The following is a 10,778-nucleotide window of genomic DNA, read 5'->3' as shown; positions in this document are numbered from 1 at the left end:
GAAGGTACATCACTTCCATCTTCATGAAATCCGCTTTGTCAACAATGTTCGGTTTTTAACAAACAAATTCGCCAAACATCCGTGCGGATTGAGAAGTTATTTTATTTTATTTTCTCTCCCATTTTCGGCAATTCAATATGCCATCTTCAGGCCCCATATGCACCTCTCGAAAATTATCGGTATTAGCATATTGGGGCCATCTGTTCCTGATCCTGAATGTCGTGAATTCTCAAGTCTTTCCTTCGAGGACTGGTGTGCAATCAAGTCTTCGAAGGAAGCACTTGAGAATTCACCACATAAATTCATACGCCCCTGTACATAAATTTCGAGAGGTGTATATGTGACTGAAGATGGCATATTAAACAGCCAGATTTGGTAGAGAAAATAAAATAACTTGGACTAGTCCACGATGAATCAACAGAGACTGAATGTTCGGTTTTGTCTACTTTCATAGGTCCTTGAAATTTTCTGCCACCGTGCATTCTCTCTGATCTGTGTCTACCTGTCTTTATGCACGCCGAATGTCGGTTATTAACTCCGTTTCCTCCAAGCAAATCTACAGACCTATTATGGGTGCTTCACTGCTTAGGTTTCGAGTGCACATTTTTTTCTTTTTTTTTATGTCTGGACCTTGGGAATCAGGAAAGACTCCCAGATCCTATGCAGCTAGGGGCTGTTAGGTCTATGATAGGATGAAACTTATTTTGACTGCACTTTTGACCCCTTCGTAAAGCAGTTCTTGGCTTCACTTGCAAATGACACTCACCAACACGTTGTTTACATCGTGTGATTGATTCCTCATATTCACAAACCTTATAGTGTCCTACAGTCCTCTTGGAATCTTGAGCTACCATCACGAAATGTATGATGGTTGTTTATACGACCGACTCATTACGGCACTTTGGCTGACTGCGGTACTTACAGAGGCGTGGGCTGTGGCGTAGCTATTACGGGCGTTTTACAGTTAGCTGCCGGCAGTCGAGTGCAGATGGTGATAGCTTGAGTCACCAGCCTCAGGGTCATGGGTGGACTGGGCAGCCGTGCGGGTGGAAGCGTGCCAAGAGAACGGCAGCCCGCTCTGCTGATATCAGGAGGCGTGGATCAGAAACAAAAATGCCAAACGCTGCTAGTAGCGCAGTAGCATTGCGAGGAAAGTCACTGCCTTCCCCGTACACTCTTATCCTGTGAGTTCTTCGTCTGCGGAACAAACTGGTTGATTTCAGATTTTTCCAGTCCATGTTATTCGCTTTTTACTAGTACACAACTGCTGAGACTATCACGGTCATTTGTTGCAGTGAGGAAAACCATTAAACAAACATCGGCCAAACAAACCGAGATAAAAGTCAACAGGCAATAAGAATTTCACAAGGTTTAGCAATAACTGGACGAGATCGCTGCTCATTACAATAAATCCTGTGCCACTAACGTTCATTAGTTGTCCAATTGTTATTTGTTGTCCGAAGAATAGTTTGATGCAACCCACCATGCTACTCTGTCGTGTGTCGAGTAACAACTGCAACCTACAGCCTTCTGGATCTGCTTACTGTATTCTCTCTTGGTCTCCCACTAGGATTTTTAACCCCCTCCCCCTTCACTTTCCACCAGTACTAAATTGGTGATCCGTTGATGCCTCAGAATGTTTCCTACCAACCAACCTCTTTTTCTAGTCAGGCTGTATCATAAGTTTCTTTACTCCCCAATTCTATTCAGTACTTCCCCATTAGTTATGTTACCTATCCAGCTAATCTTGAGCATTCTTCTACAGCACGACATCTCAAAAGCTTCTATTCCCTTCTTGTCTAAACTGTTTATCAACCATGTTTCACTTCCATACATGGCTGCACTTCATACAAATACTTTCAGAAAAGATTTTCTGGCTTAAATCTCTATTGTAACAAATTTCCCTTTTTCAGGAACGCTTTACTTTCCGTTGCCAGGCTACATTTTATATCCTCTCTTCTTCAGCCATCATCAGTTATCTTGAGGCCCAAATAGCAGAACTCATCAACTACGTTTTCCGCTGCTCGGGTCTAGGTGCTAGCGCAGCTGCCTCTGGATCACGGGGTCCCGATTTCGATTCCCGGCCGGGTTGGGGATTTTCTCTGCCCGGGGATTGGGTGTTTGTGTTGTCCTCTTCATTTCATCATTATCATCATTTGTGAGAGTGACTATATTGGATTGTGAAAAGAAAATGGACTGTGTAAAAATTGGGATTTTGTGCGGGTGCTGATGACCGCGTAGTTGAGCGCCCCACAAACCAAACGTCACCATCATCTGCATTTAGTACGTTAAGCGTCACATTTCCTAATCTAATTCCCTCAGCATCACCTAATTTAATTCTACTACATTGCATTATTCTTGTTTTGCTCTTGTTCATGCTCGTCTTATATGCTCCTCTCAAGGCACTGTGAATTCCGTTCATCTCCTCTTCCAAGTCCTTTACTGTCTCTGATAGAATTACAGTGTCACCGGCAAGCCTCAGAGTTATGGAACTACGTTACATACGTTGTGTTCGCCTATGACTACATAGCTACTCTGTCATAGTTCTGTTTTTACGAAGTACTGCATATTCAAGTACAATTGATGTTTGAATAAAACATTAAACTATCGATTTTGACCACTAATTGTCAATACGAGTGCAGTGCCTTGACAAAATAGTGACGAAGCACAAAATATTTTTTTTGTACTTTGGAACATATGAGATGTTTATCTGTTACAACAACGCAGCGTCCATTTCGGAAGTAATTATGGATAAAAAGTGCCGCGTAGACGATAATTGTGCGTTGGTATCGACCATTTAGGAACAATGGTTGTCTCTATAAATAGAAAAGTACCTGCCGACTAAATGTGCCAGACGCAACCGTGGAAAGGATGAGGGAATGGCTCGCACGCTGTCAGAATAATCAACGGTATGCCCAAGCCACGAATCTGAAATACCATGGCAAACTGCGTGGAAGATTTTGCGACAGGGGTTAAATTTCCAACTGTAGGGTGACTCTGCTTATATCGCACCTCAGCCTAATATCGCACCCTTCTAAATGACACAAGGTAGGTGCTGCCACCTGGCGGGATTAGGGTCATCAGCTGTGTAACAGCAACCCTTGAGTACTGAGTCATCTTTGGTTGGATGCGCAGCAGCGTTCAGTTTGTGTAATTTTTCGAAAGTTTTGTGACAGCAACAGTTTTTGACGTTTCAAAACCACAGTAATCACTCTTTTAAGAGGTAAGCTATTTTTAAACAGTGCAGCATAAAACAGAACTACAGAATGATCAAGACATCGGCGTACTGTCGTTGTATTGTTAGTTTTGGGAGTACAGTCGGCCATAATGGAATGTAGGACTGCTCCTAATAACGCAGCTGTGCTGTCGTTCCAGTATCGCACTGTCCGATATTATGACCACTTTTTTATGTATACCATTTCTAACATTTCATCGCTCTATTCGTACATGCGACAGGTTCTAACGTATTGTTACAGATGCCACCTAAAAAGAGAAAGCACTGGACCGAGGAAAATACTAAAAGCGCTATCATTGCTACTGGGAATAAGGAGATAGGCCTGGGAATTTCATGGAAGCAATATGAAGTTCCAAAATCAACTTTGAAAGACAAAGTTAATTCTGGAAATATTGACTTAAATAAGTTAGTGCCAGTTAAACTTGGAAGAAAACTTATGCTTAGCGCTGAGCTAGAGCAAAATCCCATTTCAAATATTGCCTGCATATGGTGGCCAGATTTTATGGTTTAACTTCGAAAGATATAAAGAAGATCGCTTTTGATTTGGTAGAAAAAAATTCTTTATGAACCCCTTTTCATAAAGGGACAACAATTTCTGCCTGAAAATGGCTCCACTCAGAGCTTAGTTTGAAAAAACCTCAGCAAACATCAATGAAACGTATTAGAGGACTTAGCAGGGAAAATGACCAGCAGTTTTTTGACGTTTACAAACCCCCTCTAGAAAAGAAAAAAAATTGACCCAGAGACTTTCTACTTGTTATGAGACTGGTCTGACATCATAAGGCAATGACAGTTATTGCAGTGAATGGTAAAAGCCAAGTTGGCTCTGTATCCTCAGCAGAGAGAGGATTGATAGTAACTGTTGTTACTTGCATGAGTGCGACAGGTCACTTTATACCTCGTTTATTTGTATTTCCACGACAGAATCAAAAGCCAGAGCCGTTATATGGGGCACCGAATGGAAGCATGGCTGTCTACTACAAAACATGATGGACAGAATCTGAAAGTTTCCTTAAATGGTTTGAAGATCAGTTTTTAGAAAGTGTGAAACTTACCAAGGAAGACCCGGTGATCCTAGTCTTAGATGGCTACTATTCACACACAAGAAACTTACCCTTTCTTGATGTAGCTAGGGAAAATGGTGCATACATAATGAGTTTACCATCTCACTGTTCTCAAAAGATACAACCTCTTGACAGAGCATTCATGTTTCCCCTAAGAACTTACTGTGCACAGGACATAGAAAACTGGTTGAAAAATCATATAGATACAGGGGTGAGTCATTTCCAGATCGAAAAGCTGTTTTCTGAAGCTTACAAAAAGTCAGCCACAGTAGCTACAGCAGAACACGGTTTTAGGAAAAATGGGCTGTATCCACTGAACAGAATTTTCCAAGACCATGAATTTTCAGTGGCTGACTCTACCATGTCCACTGATCAACAAGACGACCCACAAGACTCTGTCCGTCATTCATCAAAAAATGACTGATATCCAGCTGAAACAAGTCTCATCAGACAGGAACTGCTGGAGTCCCAGCCTGGATCTAGTGCCTCCCAACCACCTGTAAACAAGAGTGGTACACCCATTGTTCGAGGACAAGCCAGGCGTGAATGTTCCTCACCATCTGCAAATGACCACAACATTTCTCCGACAGATATAAGCCCCTTGCCGCAACTGAAAGACCAAACAGTTCATTCGAAGAAAAGAAGACGACCAAGCTGCCCAGCAACTGTTCTGACAAGTACATCATATAAAATGAAGATCACTGAAGATATTTCCAATAAATTAAACAAAAATGTTGCAAAAACTATTTTTGCAGTTAGATCAAACAAAAATATCAGCTCACTATGAAACATAAAAAGAAAAATGTCATGCATAAGAAGAGAACTATTGTGATTAAGAAAAGGAATGTCCCACATTAACCATCATTGAAGACATCCTCAGAATCAGATGAAGGTCCTGATAAACCATTGACCGTGGCTACAGACGACGAAGACAGTGAAAATGATGGCGAGTGTCCTTTCTGCAACAAGCTTTATCTGACTGACAGGCCAGTAGAAAAATGTATAACTTGTACTAAACGTCGCATGAGGTGTCATGAACAATGTTCTGTAGCTACTGACTATAAAATCTTTATTTGTAATTTTTGTTTGGAAGGATAAATTCCACCTTCGTAAAATGTCTGCAGTGTACGACATATTTCTATGTGAAATTGAGTGACAAAACTGTAGTTGTACATGTAATTAAATATAATAATATCCTATAATGTTCAGTTAATTTATTTTCATTCCTTAATTCTATTTTAGTATCTCTAACGTCGCACAGGGTGATATTAGAAAGACACCTGGTACTTTATTAGGAATACTTTTTTCCAAACTGCCTAAATGTATTTGGTGTAGTTTTTTATTTTTGAATGTTGGGAAGGCTAACCAAACACTGCGTTTTATTGGCAGGACACACTTAGAAAATGTGACAGACCTACTAAGAAGACTGCCTACACTATGCTTGTCCGTCCACTCTTAGAATACTAATGCGCGGTATGGGGTCCTTACCAGATAGGACTGACGGAGAACGACGAAAAAGTTTAAAGAAAGGCAGCACGTTTCGTATTATCGCGAAATATGGAGTGAGTGTCACAGAAATGATACAGAATTTGGGCTGGACATTATTAAAAGAAAGGCTTTTTTCGTGGCGATGGAATCTTCTCACGAAATTCCAATCACCAACTTTCTCCTCCGAATGCAAAAATATTTTGTTGACACCGACCTACATAGGGAGAATCGATCACCACGATAAAATAAGGGAAATCAGAGCTCGTACGGAAAGATATAGGTGTTCATTCTTTCCGCGCGCTATGCGAGATTGGAATAATAGAGAATTGTGAAGGTGGTTCGATGAACCCTCTGCCAGGCACTTGTGTATGATTTGCAGAGTATCCATGTAGATGTAGATGTAGATGTAGGTATTAGATGAGATATTTACTTAATTATTTCGGATAAGGAACAGCACTAACCAGCTTACTAAAATATAGCAAAGCAACTTAATAAAAGTAATAACAGTAAATTACACCAAAAAATAAAAATGTGTGCGATATTAGGTATAGCTCCCCTACCGTCTGCTGCTCTTGTAGCAAACAAAACCGGAAGATTATAGCCGATTCATAAGCTTTGCGACACGAAGTAGGAAGCACTTGAGGACGAACAACTCGCCTCGAAACTCATATTCAGTGACAAAGCAACCGTCTATTTATCTGGAAAGGTTAATCTCCACAGTATGAGGGTATGGGGCACTGGCGCATTAACTGTATTCACCGAAGATTAATGTTTTTGCACTATTTCGCAAATGAAGCTGTGTGGGCCGTTCTTATTTTGTGAGAAGACTATGACGGGTATTTATTACATTAATATGTTGCATTTTGTGGTTGTTTCCACAACTTACTGTTGATAACAAGAATTTAATCTTACAAAATGACTGGGCACTCTGTCATTAGACCATGCCAGTTAGTCGCTACGTAAACAAAGAACATCCGTATCGCTGGACTGGGCGTAGTGGTGAAGGTGACGTGACTCTCTTACTCCCCCATAACGACAGGTCGCCTGGCCGACAAATGCCTCCTGTTTTTTCCTACTTTGGGGGTAGTTAAGAACCGTATGGTGATGAAAAGTAGGCTGCAGTTTAAGATAATGGCCAGGAAGAATCGATACGCAAAGAGGTAGGATACGGACGTACTAAGGAATGACGAGATACGCTTGAAGTTCTCTTAGATATAGAAATATGGAATACCTCAGCACAGTTGGAGAGGAATGGAAATCTCTAAAACGGCCAATCACAGACGTTGGAAAGGGAAACATACGCACGAACAAGATAACGTCGAAGAACCCTTGCGGAACAGAAGAAATACTGCAGTTGTACGATGAAAGAAGGAAGTACAAAAACGTTCAGGGAATTTCAGGAATGCACAAATACAAGTCACTGAGGAATGAAGCAAACAGGAAGTGAGGGAAGCTAAGACGAATATGGCTTCATAAAAAACGCGAAGAAATCGAAAAAAAAATAATTGCGGACTGACAGACTCAGAATGTAGAAAAATCAAAACATTCTTCGGAGAAATTAAAAGCAAGGGAGGCAGCATTAAGACTGTAAGGGGAATTTCACTGTTAAATGCAGGAGAGAGAGCGGATAGGTGGAAAGAGTACATTGAAGGCCACTGTGAGGGTAAAGATTTGTCGGATGTGATACAACAAGAAACATGAGTCGATTGAGAAGTGATGGGGAATCTAGTATTTAGAGCTTTGGAGGACTTAAGACGGAAGGGACAGATAACGTTGCATCAGAATTTCTAAAATCATTAGGGGAAGTGGAAGTAAACGGCTAGAATCTATGAGTCTGGTGACATACCAACTGACTTTCGCAAAATATCATTCACCCAATTCTAAAGTCTTCAAGAGCTGACGAGTGCGAGAATTATCGCACAAACAGCTTAAGAGCTCATGAATCTACACTACTGGCCATTACAATTGCTACACCAAGAAGAAATGCTGATGATAAACGGGTATTCATTGGACAAATATATTATACTAGAACTGACATGTGATTACATTTTCACGCCATTTGGGTGCATAGATCCTGAGAAATCAGTACCCAGAACAACCACCTCTGCCCGTAATAACGGCCTTGATACGCCTGGGCATTGAGTCGCACAGAGCTTGGATGGTGTGTACAGGTACAGCTGCCCATGCAGCTTCAACACGATGCCACAGTTCATCAAGAGTAGTGACTGGCGTATTGTGACGAGCCAGTTGCTCGGACACCATGATAAGGCGTTTTCAATTGATGAGAGGTCTGGAGAATGTGCTGGCCACGGAAGCAGTCGAACATTTTCTGTATCCAGAAAGGCCCGTACAGGACCTGCAACATGCGGTGGTGCATTATCCTGTTGAAAAGTAGGGTTTCGCAGGGATCGAATGAAGAGTAGAGCCACGGGTCGTAACACATTTGAAATGCAACGTCCACTGTTCAAAGTGCCGTCAATGCGAACAAGAGGTGACCGAAACGTGTAACCAATGGCAGCCCATACCATCACGCCAGGTGATACGCCAGTATAGCGATGACGAATACACGCTTCCAATGTGCGTTCACCGCGATGTCGTCAAACACGGATGCGACCATCATGACGCTGTAAACAGAACCTGGATTCATAAAAAAATTACTTTTTGACATTCGTGCACCCAGGTTGATCGTTGAGTACACCATCGCAGGCGCTCCTGTCTGTGATGCAGCTCAATGGTAGCCGCAGCCATGGTCTCCGAGCTGATAGTCCATTACCCTCCTGAACCCACCGATTCCATATTCTGCTAACAGTCATTGGATCTCGACCAACGCGAGCAGCAATGTCGTGATACGATCAACCGCAATGGCGATAGGCTACAATCCGACCTTTATGAAAGTCGGAAACGTGATGGTACGCATTTTTCCTCCTTACACGAGGCATCACAACAACGTTTCACCAGGCAACGCCGGTCAACTGCTGTTTGTGTATGAGAAATCGGTTGGAAACTTTCCTCATGTCAGCACGTTGTAGATGTCGCCACCGGCGCCAACCTTGTGTGAATGCTCTGAAAAGCTAATCATTTGCATATCACAACATCTTCTTCCTGTCGGTTAAATTTCGCGTCTGTAGCACGTCATCTTCGCGGTGTAGCAATTTTAATGGCCAGTAGTGTAAGTTGCTGACAAGAACAATATGCAGAAGAATGGAAAAGAAAATTGAGGATGTATTAGATGACGAATAGTTTGGCTATAAAAAAAGGCAAAAGCAGCAGAATTACAATTCAGACCTTGCGCCTGATAGTGGAAGCAAGACTACAGATAAATCAAGACACTTTCATAGGATTGGTTGACCTGTAAAAAGTGTTCGACAATATAAAATGGTGCAAGATGTTCGAAATTCTGAGAAAAGTAAGGGTAAGCTACTGGGAGAGACGTACAAGAGCCAAGAGGGAATAATTAGAATTGACGACTAAGAACGAATTGCTCGGATTAAAAGGATGTAAGTTAGGGTCGTAGTCTTTCGCCCCTGCTGTTCAGCCTGTACATCGAAGAAGCAAATGTGGAAATAGAAGAAAGGTTCAGGAGTGCAATTAAAATTCAAGGTGAACGATATCAATGATACGATTCGCTGATGACATTGCTATCCTGAATGAAAGTGAAGAAGAATTACATGATGTGCTGAATGGAATGAACATTCTAATGAGTTCAGAATGCAGATTGAGAGTAAATGGAAGGAAGACAAAAGTAATGAGAAGTATCAGAAATGAGAATAGCGAGAAATTTAACATCATGATTGATGGTCGCGAAGTATATGATGTTAAGGAATTCTGCTACCTAGGTAGTAAAATAACCAATGATGCACGGAGCAAGGAGGACATCAAAATAAGAATAAATGATAATTAATTGAAACCCTCAGCTGCCGACAAGTGTTGTTGATATACTTCGATGGGGACAGGCCGGCCTATGTGGCCGAGCGGTTCTAGGCGCTTCAGTCTGGAACCGTGCGACTGCTACGGTCGCAGGTTCGAATCCTGCCTCGGGCATGGATGTGTGTGATGTCCTTAGTTTAGTTAGGTTTAAGTGGTTCTAAGTTCTAGGTGACTGATGACTTCAGATTTTAAGTGCCTTAGTGCTCAAAGCCATTTGAACCATTTTTTGACCCGACCGGGACACGAACCCGGGATCTCCTGCTTTCATGGCAGACGCTCTATCCATCTGAGCCACCGAGGACACAGACCAATAGTGCGACTGCAGGGACTTATCCCTTGCACGCTTCCCGTGAGACCCATATTCCCAACTGTCCACAATCGACATACGTAATGTACCTAATAGATATTTTCCCTTCCACTCATTACTCGCACCCACCAAGGTGACAATTCCCGTACGAGTTCAGGCAACCTGTGCGCATTCTCACAGACGAAGGTCAATGGCCGAGTAACCTTTAACTATATATGAAGATAGTAACTATTCTCGAAAGAACAGATACCACTGATTATCGTGCAGCTTCTCTAGAATAAATGGTTATTAATTGAAACCCTCAGTGCCGACAGGTGTTGTTGATATACCTCGATGGGGACAGCTGTGTGTCCCGACCGGGACTCGAACCCGGGATCTCCTGCTTCCATGGCAGACGCTCCGTCCACTGAGCCACCGAGGACACAGACGAGTAGGGACTTATCCCTTGCACGCTTTATTCTAGAGAAGCTGCACGGTCATGAATGGTATCTGTTCTTTCGAGAACAGTTACTATCTTCATAAAAGCGGAATAGCTATGGCAAAAAAAGGCATTCCTGGCCATGAGAACTCTACTAATATCAAATATCGGCCTTAATTTAGGAAAATGTTCGTCTGGAGTACAGCATTGTATGGTAGTGAAACATGGACTGTGGGAAAATCGAAGCATTTGAGATGTGGTGCTACAGACCAATGTTGAAAATTAGATGGACTTGTAAGGTAAGAAATGGGGAGGTTCTACGCGAATCGGAGAGCAAAG

The 10,778-nt window shown here is 42.2% G+C and overlaps 1 non-coding gene across 1 annotated transcript; it reads right to left on the bottom strand.

Moving 5' to 3' along the window:
* Positions 1-10,369: 10,369 nt before the first annotated feature.
* Positions 10,370-10,443, bottom strand: Trnap-ugg (transfer RNA proline (anticodon UGG)). Its single transcript has one exon. It is a non-coding gene; the product is annotated as a tRNA-Pro (tRNA).
* Between the last annotated feature and the right edge of the window lie 335 nt (positions 10,444-10,778).

Source organism: Schistocerca serialis, chromosome 6 (assembly GCF_023864345.2).
Source record: "Schistocerca serialis cubense isolate TAMUIC-IGC-003099 chromosome 6, iqSchSeri2.2, whole genome shotgun sequence".
NCBI classification, from domain to species: domain Eukaryota; kingdom Metazoa; phylum Arthropoda; class Insecta; order Orthoptera; family Acrididae; genus Schistocerca; species Schistocerca serialis.
This window is presented reverse-complemented; position numbering and strand designations above follow the sequence as displayed.